The sequence below is a fragment of the Ambystoma mexicanum genome, chromosome 10, assembly GCF_040938575.1.
Source record: "Ambystoma mexicanum isolate Mex_15411 chromosome 10, UKY_AmexF1_1, whole genome shotgun sequence".
NCBI lineage: Eukaryota > Metazoa > Chordata > Amphibia > Caudata > Ambystomatidae > Ambystoma > Ambystoma mexicanum.
Genome location: NC_090932.1, coordinates 1000041959 through 1000059834, shown reverse-complemented (window position 1 = coordinate 1000059834; position 17876 = coordinate 1000041959). Strand labels below are relative to the sequence as shown.

The following is a 17876-nucleotide window of genomic DNA, read 5'->3' as shown; positions in this document are numbered from 1 at the left end:
TCCAAGGGCGTTCAACCTACACTGTGTTGAGACCAAACCAATGTTAAAAGGCGCTATACAAATGCCCATTACATTACATATCAAGATGTGCATACAGTATCGACATATATGCAGCTACACAAATGGTTATGGAATCTACTTAAAAGGCCATGGGTGAAACTCTTATATAGTCAGATGCACCACACCATGTACACTGCACACACAGACACAGGGGGCAGTCAGACTTTGCTTACAAGCACATATAGGCCACCCATAACCACAAAACACACAGACAGCACTGGGACATCTTGTCACAGTTTGAGTCTCAGCCCGCTCAAATGATATTGGACTTAAAAAGAGGCGCACTGAATCAGATGTATTAAGAGGGGAATGCCAATCTTATCTTTTACTTAAGTGTATCCTTTGCACTAGAATTCTTTACTTGCGTGTGTGTTTTACTTGTGTGTGCACCCGTTCAGCTGTGCCATGTGATGTAACAAGCTTTTCTGAAGGTGTATATATTTAGCACTATTTCTGGTACATTTTAAAGTAAGATTGGCCATGTTTATTCTTGTACCACTGGCCACCCACTCCCCACTGGACCCTTCATAATCCATCCTGAGGGAAAATATAGCATGAATTACAGCTGTCAAATGTAACTACCTGGACGTCATGGGCCTGCAAATAAGGCCTTGTTCATGTCTGGAACATGCATGATAGGTGCTGCTCAGAGAAATTAAAAGACGAGTAAAGCTGAAGAGCAAGTAGGGAATCTTGACAACAACATGAAGTAGAAGCTTTGGGCATTTCCTTGTTTATTCTCTTTGATGGCAAATGTACAATAACTTGCACTGGCAAAGCCAATAGGTCTAGCTTTGCAAATGTAGAAAAAAAGGTCTTCCCCTCGTCAGTTACAAAGATAGACCAGTAGTAGTCCCGCACACACCCATATACCATGGGTAGCTGTTTTCTGAAGACAGGACCCCTATCATACCGATACAGAAACAAAGTTATCTAAATTTCACCTTGCCGGCACTACAAAGGGAGCAGTGGCTATGTGTAGCCTGTGCTTACCTTCTATTTCCGCACATAGCAGTAATACAACTTTTCTTAAATTTGAGATTCATTTCTGGAAACAAACCATTTGGCCCGGATATCAGTTTTTAGCCCTTCTAAAACATTGTGAAGCTCCTTTTTGTGTATCGGAAAGCATGTGCTGTTGATACCACAACTCGAGGTGTAGCTTTTGTCACTAATGGCATTGGCAACAAATTACAGAAGCCAGTCTCTGAAACATGTGGCAGCATCGCAGCCCTTAGACTGCATTCCACTTACATAACAGGTCACACAACTCCCATACATACACAACAGCACTTACAAACGCAAGTGCATGCACCACGCACACACAAAATACATACACTCAACAACACCAGCCCTAGAGTCTCATCTGGCTTGAGCCTAATTAGCATAATGTACAAATCAAAAGTTGCATAAGAGCATATACACTGGCATAGGTATATGGTCTGTCCCCTTTCGTAGTGGCATGGCAGCCAGCCTTTTGGTTGTAGTCCCTGAGCTTCTATCCAGGCGTACAACCAAAAGACCAGGGGTTATAGCCCCCTCAGCCCCCACCCCTAGCAACGCCTCTGCAAATAACGATGGTCTGGAGGATTGCCCAGAGAAAGGTCAGTAGTTAAGATTCTTTCTAAACCTTCCAGCCATCTCCTCTTTTGTTTTTTTATAGACACACATCAGCAAATGCCTGAAGCAAAGGCCTACCTTCCGCTTCTTAAGGAACGAATCCAACCGTTCCTATACAAATGTGTATGCACACCACACACAACACTCGCAGCACATATACACAAAAATCACACAGGCTCATGCAGTATATATTGATGTATGTACGACATGTATGTAAAGCAGCCCACCTAGAAAGCAACAGAGCGCTCTACAAGAAATGTGCAGAGTATAGACAGAGGACAGGGAGAGAAAACACAACACACACGGCAAACCTTCCACACGCGCTCACATACCACTACCTCACTCCCACATGCACTTTTCTCTAAGTTTCACACGGTCCAAAAAAGCATATTATTTAAATCAGATACAATTAGGAAAGTGCATGCCGCGTCAACCATATTTTTCCACCACAAAGATCAAGCAATCAACTTAGGTGCGCGCGCGTTGCCTAAGAGAATATAGCGAGAATTAGCCCAGTGAAAAGAAAATAAATTCCATGAAAACCAAAAGAACTCGCTGAGCTAAGTACTTCATTTTCCTGTCGCTTTCCTGCAGAAAAGGAAGTGGCATGCAAAGAAGGTTCTTATCGCGAGAGTTGAAAGTAAGGTCGGGTCTCAGGACCACGAAGAGAATGAGAGGAAAAGGAGTCCAAGCCCATAGCCAGTAAGTCACGCACCCGGTGCCCAGTCCTGCCAAGTCTTTCCCAGCAGTCACATTTTAAGAACATGTTTTCCTTGTAATCCCCTTCCTTTGGAACAGAGTAACGGATATGAACTTAAATCACAGCTCTCAATAATGTGCACGTCCTGCAAGATGGACATTTAGCTGGAGGGACCAGTGAATGGAGCCATGCGAGCATTAGGACGGGTGGCCTGACAGCACACCTTCTACACGTTGCACAGGTAATTACTGCCCTTTCCTAAATATTCAATTGCAACAACTTGCTTTATTTGGCCTTGTGTAACCTTTTATGCATTTATGATTTTGTAAAGCACTAAACGCCACCCTTTAGTGGCTTCAGGGCACTATACGTTGAATCTGAAATGTATGCAGGAGAAGTAAGGAAGGAGGGAAACAGGAGAGTTCATGGAGCACTCGTAGGGTACGATTCAAGGAACGTTTAGTGTGGTGCTAAGTGACTTTGCACTGCCAACAAACATCCTGATTCCCAGAGCGGTGCACAGTGTGTTTTTGCAGTGCAAAGTCACTTTACAGCGGTCCAAAAATGGTGCAAAGTCACTTTGCACTGCAAAAATACACTTTGCATCACTCTTTGAATCAGGGTGTTTGTTGGCAGTGCAAAGTCACTTTGCACCAGTGCAAGGTCACTTTGCCCCATGCTATACATTCCATGAATCAGGCCCTTTGTCTCGTAAGCAGAGAATTACATGTGCACCTTCAGTGCTTGTCTGAGAGTCTTAAGGTCAGGTACGCATCCGACGTTCACATGTGACAGTCAGGTGCAGAGGCGTTGCTGGGGGGGCGGAGGGGGCTATAGCCCTGGGTCTTTTGGTTGTAGCCCCGGATAGAAGCTCAGGGGCTACAGCCAAAAGGCTAGCTAGCCCCAACTCTCGACAGTCTCAACATTAGCGTATCCCTGGATCTTTTCCAGACCTAGCAACACCCCTGGCCAGGTGCACACTGAGATGCAGTGGAAGTGACATCCAGAGGACGTAGCACCAAAAATTAGGAGATCTGCGCCAATGTCATGTATATTTCAGGTGCCAGCGGGTTATGGGATGCTGACCGTAGGAATATGGTTGGCTGGTAAAGTGGTAGTGCTTTGATCACGTAGTAGTTGGATTTGGCGTTTTTCCCACCTATCAATTAGCCCCTCATTGTTCAATCTATAACTTGGCTTCATGTGTTCTCATTGGGATTTCTCCCTTTGATTCTATCATCTCTTCTTTTGCTTCGCTTTCAGGGCTCCCTTTACTTTTACTTTACTTTATTACATTTATAGTGCGCATCCATAGACCCATGGGTGTGAGGGCACGGACAAAAAGACAAACACGACAAAAAATGAGCAGAAGCTGTCCTGGGACAAGAAGGTTGCCTAAGGGGGGCGATCAGATGGAGAGCTACCTAAAGAGGAAGGTTTTAAGACCCTTTTTGAAGATACTCAAAACTGAGGAGCTTCTCAAGTGGCTGGGTAGGGCATTCCAGAGTGCCGGTGCCATGAACACAAAGGCACCCAGTTGTGTTTTTTGGTTTTGAATCTTGGCTGAAAAAGAAGATTTTGGTTATTAGAGCGCACATTTCTAAGGCATGTTTTTTTTTCTATGTACCTTTGTAAGTAAGGTGGCATAGTGCCCATGAGGCATTTGAAGATGATGACCGAAAGTCTGAAGGAAATCTGAGCCTCCACTGGGAGCCAATGCAGGGCTCAACGTGCTTCTGAAACATGGGCTCTATAAGAGAGGCCAACTACGACTCTAACCGCCCCATTCTCAACTACCTGAAGATGATTAATAGTAGCTTTGCTAGAGCCAGCCAGCAGACTGCAACAATAATCAAGCTTAGCTCCGATAATGGCTCTGGCAATAGACTCAGCATTCTGTTTGGAGATGAGTGGTCTCAGATGGGCCAGTAGTTTAATATAAGAAGTAGCAGTTGCAACTGTACTGGCTACGTAGGACTTCATAATAAGCGACTGATCCAGGACCACTCCCAAGATCTTTACTTTAGGGAGGGTAGCAATTTGATAATGATCTCCTTTTTTGCTTACTGTGCATTGTCGTCAGGAGCATCCATGGTCTTGCCCCTCCCTACCTCTCTTCTCTTGTCTCTGTTTATCAGTGGTCGAAGTGTGCCGGAATGGTCGGGAGCGGATTTCCACTACTTTTATTTTTTACTGTTAACAGTTGGACTACTTTTTTGCAACCATTTTCACCATTCTGGAACCACTCTTTGTGAAGTTAAAGCACATTTCTCCGTTTTACCACCCAATAGCAGTTACAGCAAAAATGAAATCTCTTTCAACTCAACTGGCTGTAGGACAGCGTTGCTGCAACCCTTGAAAAATGTATTGCACGTTGCTCCCTGCCCGGGTCACAATTCCACTACTTTTTTTGGCACACTTCTACCACTGCTGTTTATAGATCTCCACATTCTATTTGTTCCCAAGCTCCCTTTCTTCTGGTCTTCACCAGCCTTCCGTGTGCTCAGTACCGCTTCCGTGCTTTTTGGCTGCTGACTCCTAAGCAATGGAACCTCTTGTCTCTGTCTATTTGGTCCCCACCATCATTTTCCGTTTTTTCTATCTTGTTGGTTGTTATATTTTTGTAGGCTTATTTTTACTACTGCCATTATTTGTTATTGCAGCGTTGATTGTGTACAGCGCTTTGGTGAAAGTGTGCTATAAATTCAATAAAATACAAGCAAAATACAAATAAAGTCCGGTCAGGCTGCAGGTTTTATATTTTTGCTTCCTGCTCGATTTTATCAATCACATGCAATCAATCACTCGTCCTGCCATGAAGCATGTTTCAGCACAACATTAAACAATGTGTTTCTCACATATTACGCTTTATGCCAGATCCCAGCCTCTAAGAACGGCCAGTTATCGAACCTATGCTGCTCACTATAGTCTTGTTTCCAAGATGAGCACGTTGCCCCCGAGCTATCCTCCACGGCCATGCTGTACATATACATCTCGCTGTCCAAGCACACAACTTACACTGCTAAAATTTATCTTCGCACCATTGTCAATTTTTGCCTTGGCCACAGTGCCCCATTCTAGTTGACGTTTCAGGGTTCTATGTGACAATAGGTTTTTGAAAAACGTCTTTGGTAGCATACCTTCAGAAGTCTCCCTTTTGCAGTCTCCCTTTTGCAATCGGTAAAGGATTACCGGCATTGCTTATCGCTACGGGCTATTCTGACCAACCAGACCGCTATGTATGGCACCGTAAAGTACGATGCCATAAATAGCGGTCTAGGGTCGCGTGCACGACACACCATGCTGATATTAGCAGCATGCTGTAAACCGCAACTGATCCCAAGTAAGGCGGACATGCAAATAACAGCCTCCTGAAGCCCGAAAAGTACCTTACCGGCATGGAGTAAATACCGGCACCTCTGAGAAGTTATTAAGAACCCTGAGCAGTGTTTTCAAGAGCCACAGGTGCACACAATCAGCACAGGTGGAGGCAAAAAATCAGCACAAAAGGAGCACACCCACACACCACACCCCCTCCCACACCAAGATGATACCAATAGTAGTAGCATTACTGGAGCTGGGGGCCCTGCTTGCAAGGCGGAAACAACAACAACAACGACCACAGCCCCCACCACAGAGGATACATAGGAGGAGAAGGAGGGTGAGACAGGCCCAGCATGCCCCACCAGTGCTGCCACCGTTACCACGCCGGCAGCCCCTAATCCCTTGCATCTGAGCCACCCCCTTCAACCTAACACCAGAGCAGATCCACACCCTGTACCGGCTTGACCGTGACACCATCACCACCATAGTGAACCTGATACATGACGACAAAGTGAGCCTCATAGAAATACGCACCGCCATCCCCCCTCCACTGAAGGTAGTGTCTGTGCTCCACTTCCTTGCCACATGCACCTACCAGCACACAGTGGGGCACATGCATGGCAAATCACAACCTTTATTTTCCCGGATACTGAACCAAGTGCTGGATGCCCTCCTCAATCACACAAGGGAATACATATCCCTACCACAGACTCCCCAGGAGATATTCGATACAAAAGTTGCCTTACATGCAATGGGAGGCATGCCAAATTGTATAGGTGCCCTTGACTGCACCCACGTGGAGTTGGTGGTCCCGCATTCCATGGAGGTGGCGTATCGCAACCGCAAGCAATACCACTCCATCAACGTGCAGATGGTATGCAATGCCAGCAAGATCATCACACATTGCTGTGCCCGATATCCAGGATCAGCTCATGACCCTTTGGTCCTGCGGAACTCCACGCTACCATGCTATATGGAGCGACATGCTGGGCGACGTGCCTGGCTGCTTGGTGAGTTGCCTGACTGGGCCATGGCAGTGTATCGGGGTTGTGAGGTGGGTGCCTGCATACTCCACCTGGGTGGGAAGTGGGGGGGAGATGCATACTCCACCTGTGTGGGAAGTCGGGGGGGAGATGCATACTCCACCTGGGTAGGAAGTGGGGGGGGACGCATACTCCACTTGGGTGGAAATGTTGACGCCAGTGCACGATGTGCACCTCACCGAACACTGTGCCCCAGAGCCAGTGAAATGGCACATGATTACCAAATCCCACAGTGATGAAGTAAGGCTGACACCTAACACTACATGATTAACAGGTGAACAGGCCACATGCCACAACACATGCACCACTCATCGGCAGCCCTCACACACCATAAGGGCATATAGCACTATGCACTGCATATGCACTATGTCACTGCCTCCAGCCTATCACCACACAGGTCAGTCATCCCTGGGAGTACATTGAACTGAGCCTAACAGGGATACCACAGCGTGTCACTGGTTCCGCACACCCATAGGAGTGCTGCAAGTCACCATGGTACTGATCAGTGCAGAATTACGAATATGCTACTGACAACAGCCAACACTCCCTAGTACCAAATCTCACAGAATACAACACATCAATGATTTCACTCCAACACTGCTGCATGCATATACGATGCACATGCAACAAAATGTGAGTGCAGACCATAACACATCCTGAGGATGCTACCCCCTCCATCATCCCATTGCACAGGACACATAGCAGGGCCAGAAATGGGGGTAATGCATCCAGGGACATGTGTGTATGGGCAGAAATCACCTGCTGCCATATAAGACTAGTACAGTTGTCCGCCATGAATGTACGAACACTTACCTTCATTCCCCTCGCATGCAGGTGATGATGGCTATCCCTTGAAGCCGTGGCTCATGACCCCTGTTCGAAACCCACAAAACAGGCACAAGGAGGACTACTACAATCGTTTCCCATACCCGTACACATGTGGTGATTGAGCAGACCTTTGGCCTGTTGAAGGCATGATTTTGTTGCCTCAGCTGGTCGGGTGGGGCACTTATCTACAGCCATGAGAAGGTGTCCAAGATCAACATGGCATGTGTAATGCTGCACAATATGTGCATCCGTCGGAACGTGCCCATGCCCCCTGACATGGAACTGCTACCACCTGATGATGATGAAGGGAAGGAGGAGGAAAAAGTGGCAGGACAGCATCACAGTGCTGATGCACAGGAGGGACGTACCGTGCGGCAATCATTGATTGGACAATATTTCTGACACACAAGTCAGCAGAGGGTGTGAGGATGTCAGGACATCGGGCACTGGGTGTGGGGATACATGTACACTATACACTGTGCAACATTAAATGACACATGCACAATGATGAATGTCCACTCTGTTGTTTTTTTGATGACCAACCGTTGTATTGAATTAGAATGTTGAAACGTGAAAAACAAACCCTCCGCCACCCTCCCCCCTCCCCCACAACTCCCAAACACACCCTCCCCCACCTCCCCCTCCCCCCACAACTCCCAAACATACCCTCACCCCGCTCCCACTCCCCCCACAACTCCCAAACACACCCTCACCCCACTCCCCCTCCCACCACAACAACCACACAGTAGTCCCATAAGGACCACATAGGCCACATGTGTATGTCAGCATTGTCACTGTGCGCTCCCAGAGCCAGGGGGAGCCATGTCCTGGCGGCGCAATGTATGTTGGGAGCGACGGAACGGGCTGGTCTGGGTGGAGGAGCATTGAGAAGGTGTGTCCTCCTGCTGGGGCTGTCGTGCAGGAGGTGCAGCCTCCAGGGCATCTGCAATCTGGCCAAGAACCTCGCAGAGCCGGTTTGTGCTGACTGTAATGACCTCGCCCAGTGCCCTCAGTTCATTCCGCACTCCTCCCAGGCCTGCCGATTGTCTTGTATGAAGTCATTTATGAGGCCTGTGAGCTGCTGAGCCCGCTCTGCATCAATGGCTGATGTTGTTGGCCCGCTGGGAATCAGGCTCATGGTGCGTCACTAAGGGAACTGGCCACAGGACTGGCATGTTCCAGTGTTGCTCCTTGCCCCGTAAGTCCAGGTGTATCACTCTCACCAGAGTCACTATATGAGACCTGGGGGTTGGTTTGGCCATCAGGGGTGTGGACAATCTCATAAGTGTCCTCCTCAGTTGCTCCGCATATGGATGAGGGGCTGTCGGGGACATCGAGGGGGCCCGTGGCTGCAATCTCCCCAGCCACACTAGACTCCTCAGAGTATGGCGTAGGGCATGCGTCTACCGCCAGTGCAGGGTGGGGTAGGGGTGGGGATGGGGTTGTGCACCCTCCACGGGCCTTGCTGGAGCCGGTGTTGTGGCTTGAGGTGTTTTCCTGCTCGCAGGTAAATGGCAGGCCCTGACTTGGCCCCTGGAGGTGCTGGGCCGGTTGCTTGCCTGGTCCTCACTGTCATGCTTGTTGACTGTGGGGGTGGAAGAGAGGGACGGCATGAGTGATGATTTGAGAGTCAGCATTTGGACATGCCTACAATATCACAATCAGATTCTAGTGGGTTGTCGGCATTTGGGTGCTGAACGGCACATTGATCTATGCTTGGATGGTAGATGCATGCATATGTCTGTGTCACTCATGTTGGCCGGGTACTGTGCTGGCTTACATGCACACTGTTTACATCAACTGCCCTGTGTGCCTCACGGAATGGGCCTCTTCGTGTGGTATGTATCATATAGGTTACAGCCTTGCACCTGGCACTAGCCTGGGTCTCACTTGTTTCGGCATGATTTAAAGGGGGGGGGGTGGCCGACCATGCCGTGACACCTTGCCCAGCCCTTAGCAGTGACTTTCATAACAAATGCGTTGGAAGTATTGACTTTGGACACTCACCTCCATCAACGGATGACGTTGCCCCGCACTCCCTGTCTCCAACCCCTTCAATGGCTTCTGGGCCTATCATGGCCGCACACGTCTCCTCCCACAGCATCAATTGCATGGGGGAACCTGGCCCTCCTCCTGTCTCCAGCGCCTGGCTTCTGTTGGCTGAGAGGATGCTCCGCACCCTCAGGCGCAGGTCGTCCCACTGTTTTCTACAGTCCTTAGTGGTGTGGGGGGTGTTTCCCACGGCGCTCACCTGTGCTACCATAGCCCAGATCTCTTTTTTCTTGATTACCGTCACCCTCTGCATGTCACTGCTGAATACGTTGTCGGCATGCTCGTGGAGGGTGTCCACCATCACTTGGAGCTCATCAGGGCTGAAGCGCTCCTTCCTGAGGTGGGCAGCTCCCTTTTTTGGTGCTTTTGGCATTCCTCCTTGATGATGGGATGTTTCCACAGTGTTGAAAGTTTGGCAGGGGTCCTGTCTGGTGAGGATGGCAATGGATTGTGATTTTAAAGATGGCCGCCATGCTCCTTCCAGTTCCTGTGCGATGACGCTGTTTCCGGTTCCGCAATTTAACGGTGACCGTAATTAACAGTGACCGCTATTTACTGTCACCGCTAATGCCGCTTTGCTCTATGGCGGTAGTGTTTGCTACAGTGCGATTCATGCCGGTAGAGGGTTTTTCAGCTGTTTTTGCAGCATGGCGCTAGGTTCATTACCGGCATGGCGCAAAGCTTGTGCCTGCGAACTCGTAATAGGGTGCTTTTAGCAGTCTATTGCCAGCTCGGACACGCTATTTGCACAATGCCGGTAATGAACAGAACTTACCTCCAAACTCGTAATGAGGCCCAATGTCTTTTGTTTTATCTCTTGGGTGGGGATTACGCACCACCTGTAAATGGAAACTATTTAATTGGAGTACAGTTCGGAGGGAGAGTGGGTGTGGGGACGGGCATCCCCCCGCTTGTAGTGTTTGGGTATTCTCTCACCCATTGGCTTCCCTTGGCCATGGTAATCCCTATGGCCATTCACACCCACTAATTGCCCATCCAAACCCAAATCACAGTCTCCTGTGATCTCTTTGAGCTAGCTCTATCAAGGAATAACATATATGTTATGTTGTTAGGAGCCCTCTAGTATTATTTCTAAGCAGCTTTAGAAGGGTTAATGGATTAATTGCAGATGCAAATGAGCTACTGATGTAATAATGATGTCTTAACCAAGTGTACCTTCCATTGCTTGATTTATAAGCAGTAGTTGTGTTTTCATACTTGGTCCTTGCACTGATGTCTTGCTCAAAACAAGTATGGGCAAAGCCAACAGTTTGTGCTTAGTTATATGCAGTAGATAGGTATTTCCCAGGCACTGGTATCATATGCCCACGTACCCATACACTTTTCAATATTTTGCCATCTTATGTCCAGGTAGTGCATTTTATACATTTATTTTGTACTGCACAAAACTGTTGTTTTTGTAGTGCTTGTATTATCACTGTTTCTGGAAAAGAGTGTGTGTTCTTTCCTTCACATGTCAACGTGGTTCATTGTTAATGTGTGAGTGGAGGAGTTGCCTTATTCAGAAGGGATTTTCACATGTTACCAATATGAATTGACATTTTCAACATATGTTCTACTGCATCCAGTTGTCTCATATTGGTTTTTGAACGTATACTAGGTATGCCCAGCACATAAAAGGGAAATGCTGCTCTACTTCCTGAATGTAAATACCAATTGTGATCAAACAAACACCTAAAACCAGTACCAAGGTTCAACCAAATTGACCTCCAAAGCAGTACAGTAGGAGCCCAATGCACACAACATACATTTATTGTATTTAAAACATGAGTAATGCACACACCTTAATAATAATAGGTTAATGGAGCATTGTACAGAGCAACTGTCTACTGCTCCAATACATACATATATGTATAAACAATAAAGACAGCAACACTGTAGACTGTCACTAGCATATGAGAACTCAACAGAGGATACCCTTAATATCCTGTGAGGTACCATTACAAGTAATGCCCCCCTTCCACCAACCCAATGCTAAACTTAAAACTTGTATCCCCATGGGGAACAGAAACGTTTTTAGCTCACACCTGTAGAATGTGATATAGGAGCGGCTCTTACCCACAAATGCCTTCATAACCAAGCTCCCTGCTACCTGGCCAACCGGTTTGCCCTCCACAACTCCATTAGACTCCGCAGAATGGCTCATTTAAACTGCCTTGAGGTTCCACGTTTCAATCTCCAAAGATCAGGTGGAATTAGCTTCCCTATCTTGGCAGCTAAACTCTGGAACACGCTTCCTAATGAGCTTAGAGCAGAACCCTCATTCCCGAGATTCAAACACTTTACAAAAATCTGGCTGGCCGCCCAGGACATTTAGCTCTGGGTTCTCTGCTTAATTTGTACATGTATATATAATCTGCTTGTCCTTTCATTGCTGTTATTATACTTGTAAATTCTGTATTATACTTGTAAACTTTGTAATTATAGTTCTGTCTGTTTTTCTTATGTTGTAACTAAGTGATGCGCCCTGTTGCCCCTGGGCCTGGTGCGCTATACAAATAAATAAAATACAAATACAAATAAATACAAATACAAATGCATGCACACTCATTTTGATTCTAATGAGATGACCACCCAGTCAATACCCTTATGTAATACACTGGAACGATCATTCGTCTTTTGAGGAACTTGCTTAAAACTATGTTGCAAGAAGGTTTAGTAACCGTTGACCCCAAGTCGACAATACTGACACGACTCCTTGAGAAACCGTCATTTGACCCAAATGTCCCTTCTAGATTCAGGCCTGTAGATGAGCAGCCGGATGCCTCTGCAGGAAGTCCTGCCCCCATACTGCCTGTATGTTGAAAGCCTGAAACTGTACCATGCTTGACACCAGTAGTTGTAGCCATACCGTGACAAGTGTTCGAGGAAAGGTATCCATTGAGAAGGCAATACCAGATGTATGCATGAAGAGATGGCAGTCTCTTGGAAGAGGTCCCTGATGGAATATGAAAAAAGGAGAAAGAGAAGCTGAAGATGTCAAAAGAATTGAGTGTGACGCACATAGAAGATAAGAAGAAGATGTATGCACATTATAGAGGCTGATGATGAAATAAGGAATTGAGTGAATATCCTTATGCGGAAAAGAAGATTGCATGTGTATACGACATACTGCAGAAAATGCAAGCCGTTCAATAAATGTACAGACGCAGCAACATAAGTAGACTAAGTAATCATAGAGGCTGGCTATACGTAGTGAATACACTGCAGTCAAAGCCACCATTGTATAGTGTCTGAACATAAGTGTCATACATTTTAGTAACTTCAAACCCAAGGAGAAAGAAGGATCGAGAGCTGTGTGTGTTGGAGCAAAGAATTAGCAGGAGATCGTGGACTTGAAGCGAGAAGGACTGTTTGGCCTGATATCAAAGCTGGAGCAAGACAAGGCCGGATATATCTCCCTGAAGAACAGAAACCGTGAGATGCTAAATCATCCGGTGTTAAGGTGCAAACAAATAACACCATGAGTTCCAAGTTTATTAATTCAGGACAATTAAATGCTATAAAATGGGCCGAATTGCAGTCGCCTGTCACGTGAGCCAAAGATGGAAATAGGAGTTGGTCATGCAGACCAGAACTGTGATAAGCATGTGCTGTACTCTGTTTTATACCCAAGAGAAGTGAATCTACTGCAAGGCCAAGTTCAAAGACAGTCTTCACGGCAGAAGGCATGGCCATTGAGAGATGTGGGGCTAATTGGGTGGTCGCCTCCCAGCACCTGGGTGTGAGCTTACATGCTGCTAGGAGCCGAATGTTCCAGACATGGCACAAGCATGGCAACCAATTATAGAGGGTCGTATAATGAAGGGCCTTATCGTTTAGGAGCCAATAATATTCTGTGTATTTAATACATGTTGAGGATAACTGGCACTAGAGGCAGGCTTAAGTTGTACACCTGACAGTAGATGTCATATCACAATCCCAGTCCCCATAGAAGGTATACTTAGATATTCTCCTTCAGTCTATCATAATCACCCATAGGTTTTTCTTAATTTCCAAATAGTATGAAGTCACCTATGATACATGTCTAGTACTTAAGTGTGTTTTTTTGTGATTTGCACTGAGAGCATGATCGAAAGTCCGTTGATGTCCTTTGTAACTCCCTGTTTTAGAAAATTGATATTAAAACAGTTGAATGAGACTTTGCCAACTTCCTGAGTCGGTCTGATTATTTGGTGTAAGAGTTATTCTGCCTCCCATCCTTGCATGACATGTTACTGATTAAGGACCTTATGTTCAGGCCCATTTCTCTTCTACTGACCCCTGCTAATATGTTGCAGTTTTCGGTCTGTGTACAGAATGATGTTCAAATGGGATCAATCAATAATGTTATATTCAAATTATTTTTGTAGTGAGTCAATCTACACATTTCCTTAATAAGCAGCATTGCTGTCCTTTCCTAATTGTACATTCCTAATACAAAGTGATTCTGAAATTAATCAAATGCAAATATAATTACATTGCTTTCAGACACTACATATAAAACAAATAAAATAAAATTACATTATATACAAAAAATGTCATCACATAGGGAAACACATATTTAGCAGAACTGTGACTAAAGCCATGTACATACTATTTTTCAAGAGTCATTCATTTCATAGCCTATGTTGTCTGTCGATTGTCTATTATTCAATTAGGGCACAATATTCCTGTGTTTCATCCAACAAAAAAAAACGATTTCCAATTTTGTCAACAGACTTCACCAACATCTTTCACCACCAGCCAGTTTTAATGTATACAACTGACTGATGCCAGTCTTCATCAGTGTGATGAATTCATTATACAGATGACAAATTTCCAACCTGACATGTCTATAAAACAATAATATATCTATACATTAATTCTATGACTACCTTCAGCTTAGTTACTTGAAGCAGTGCTATAATTCAAAATCGTGCTTCTTTATTTGTAATAGGGTGATACATTTTTTGCCTGTTTTTTGGGGGGGACGGTGATAACAAATGATTAAAACACCCCCAGCTCAGTGACCACCACCTCAAAACACACACATGCTGAACTACCTACATTTGACATGTCTGGAAATTCTTCAACCCTTAAGGCTGACAAACATATTCGGTTTTCCTTACACATCCTATTGAGAGTGTATGCAATGCAATTTGTGACTAAAATATAAATGTTACCTTTAACTTTTTTATAATGGTCGAGGGATACATTGTAAATATTATCTATCATTCATTGACACCCAAAATATAATACTAATTTTCAATGTTACTTGAAAAACAGGTCAGAGTGTAATCACTAGTCGGCAAAGCTAGCAGTACTTAAGAAAAGAGGAGATCCACACAGAGTTCCCCCCTCCATTTCCATGGCAGCCATGTTGAGTGAGAATTTGTATGAAACCCCATTATTTCATAAAATTGCGCGTGAGCAAGTGCGGTGGAAGTGTTTTTCTAGTTTGGCAGTTTTGGCCATGGAGAAGAGTGGGCACTGAGAATATGGGATCTGCTACTACTGCCTATCTGTTTGGTGTTCTGATTTTGTGCCTGTACATCATAAAAACTGTTGCACCAAGCACGCATGGGTGAGCAAGTGCGGGTGAAGTGTACTTGCCGTTTGGCAGTTAGCCATGGAGAAGAGTTGGCACTGAGAAGCTGGGATCTGTTACTACTGCCCAGCTGTTTGGTATTCTGATTTTGTGCCTGTACATCATAAAAACTGTTGCACCTAGCACGCATGGGTGAGCAAGTGCGGGTGAAGTGTACTTGCAGTTTGGCAGTTGGCCATGGAGAAGAGTTGGCACTGAGAAGCTGGGATCTATTACTACTGCCTAGCTGTTTGGTATTCTGTTACAGTGCCTGTACAGCATAAAAACTCCTGTGCCGCATGTGAGCAAGTGTGAGGGACATGTATTTGCAGTTTGGCAGTTGGCCATGGAGAAGAGTTGGCATGGCGTAACTGGGTGTCATGATGCCCGCTCGAGGCGGTTCAAGCCCTGCGTCCCCGAAAGCGGACATCCAGTCCCCAAGGAAGGACCCAGCAACCCCATATAGGGGCCCTTTGGACATTGTCCTGGCGCCTATGGCGCCAGGCTCATAAAAGTCATCAGTCCTGGCACCATAGGCGCCAGGCTCATTATGGGAGTGCTTGGGTGCACTTACCTGATGCAGACCATGCTGCAGGATCCCGGCCTCCTTGAGGCCTGAAAGGAACTACTTTACCTGTGGGACTAATTTACCATCCAAGCGTGGTCGGGGAAGGATACATACCTGATTAGAGGAAGGATACATACCTGGAACTTCTTCCAAGGCTATTTAAACCCCACCCGAACAGCCACACGTGCTTCGCGTTGTTCTGCATCTAGCAGCTGGACGCTCACCGTGTCTGCTCCTGCATCCTGACTTCTGCCACGCCTGCCAGCATCCTGGATCACCTGCAAAGGAAGAGAAGAAGAGAACAGAAGAAGGAAAAGTCCTTACCTGCTAAAACCGCATCCCGGAGACATCTCGCCGACAATCCTGAATAGGAAGACTTTTATTTAAAAGCTCATCGCGTCGATCACCGCAGCGCCGCATTCCACTCACCTTTACAGGGTGCCTCCATGTTCAGCAGCGATCATCCGGATTCGCAGTCACGCCCCAACGCCTAGGGAGAAAAAGACCAGAACAAAAGGTGAGAGAGAGAAGGGAATAAGGAAAGCTAAATCTCCATGTTAAGACTTACCTGTTGATTCATTCCCTCTCCATTTCGGGTCCGCGCCGCATCCTGGCATTTCCGGACCCCGGCCCCTAAGGGGAAAAGGAGACATCAGCGTTAATGAGCGAATGAAAAGACATTACCTAAAAGGCTCATTAAAGACTTACCTGAAGGCTCATTAAAGACTTACCTGATTTCTACAAGGATTTCACCTCTCATCTCGGGTCGGTGCCTGTTCCCCGGCATTCCGTACCCCGGCCCCTATGGGGAAAAAGACACTAGCATTAGTACATTAATGCATGGACACAAGGAGAACCTCTTATCAAAAAACTTACCTGGAATCCAAGCAAGTTTGGTTCTCACCAATCCGAAAATCCAGTGAAGTAACTGGATACCAACGCGCCCCTGCATCAGAAGCAGGATGGAGAGCTCGTCCTTCCAGACCCTAAGGTGAGACGCTACGAGGAATCACAGAAGGGTTTCGAGGAGGGTGAGAGGGGAAAGTGGGAGGCCGATTGCATTACCCCGCAGACAGTTAATCCCCTATTTTCGCCTACAGAAGGATACTTCTGTGAGCCAGACAAGCCAGATTTGGGGGGCCGGTCAAGTCCGTCTTCCGAACCCTGCGCATCACCTTAGAAGAGGTCACAGCAGCGCGAACCAGGCCAGCGCCTCCGTGGGAGTCAGGTGAGGGTTAAACTGGGTTCTGTTACTACTGCCTAGCTGTTTGGTATTCTGCTATAGTGCCTCTGCAGCATAAAAACTCTTGCGCTGCACGTGATAAAGTGTGGTGGAAGTGTACTTGCAGTTTGGCAGTTGGCTGTGGAGAAGAGTTGGCACTGAGAAGCTGGGACTTGGTTAACACAGCCTAGCTGTTCGGCATTCTGTTATAGTGTCTGTTTAGCATAAAACCTCCTGCCCTGCGCGTATCGCAAGAGTGTTGGAAGTGCACTTGCAGTTTGGCAATCGGCCTTGGAAAAGATTTGGCACTGAGGATCTGTGATCTTTTACTACTGCCTAGCTATTTGGTATTCTGTTATAGTGCCTGTTCAGCATAAAAAACTCCTGTGCCGCTTGTTGCGTGAGCAAGTGTGGTGGAAGCTTACTTGCAGTTTGGCAGTTTGCAGTGTTGCAGGTCCAGAGGGTAAATCACCAGGGCTTATTTCATAATACACTGATAGGTGAGTCCTTGACCCCTGATTCGTGTTACCCGTAACTGTTTGATAATATGACAGGAAATGAGAGGAAAAAAAAAGGATGCTACAATTTGAAATAAAAAAAAAAACAGCATGTAGCACGAACTGCAAGGCCCAGGGCACCTCTGCAACTGAGGAGACTGATGAAACACAAGTGCTGCAGACAAATTCGCCTTTAAATCTGTGCTATTCACTTCAAACTGAAATCGGGAAAAATGTGAGGCAAGAAAATGGTGCGGATGGGGCTAATTCCCAGGAGGGCTTAGTTAATGTTTCAACAAGAACAAATCAGCAAGCCAAAGTCAAATGAACTGCCTCCTCTGCCTTGTTCGTAGAAAACTCCTGCGGCTTTAATGAGTCTAAGTACTGCGAACA

General features: G+C 46.3%; 1 protein-coding gene across 3 annotated transcripts in view; it reads left to right on the top strand.

Annotated features, from left to right (window-relative positions):
• Nucleotides 1–17876, top strand: part of LOC138491918 (erythropoietin-like) — a 772271-nt gene that overhangs the window by 341662 nt on the left and 412733 nt on the right. Inside the window, exon 1 of one of the 3 annotated variants that reach the window (XM_069618782.1) lies at nt 2468–2621. The exons of the other annotated variants lie outside the window; for them this stretch is intronic. The gene's annotated coding sequence lies outside the window, so the exon portion shown is untranslated. Of the gene's footprint in view, nt 1–2467; nt 2622–17876 lie in introns of those variants that run through there. 3 annotated transcript variants of the gene reach the window in all.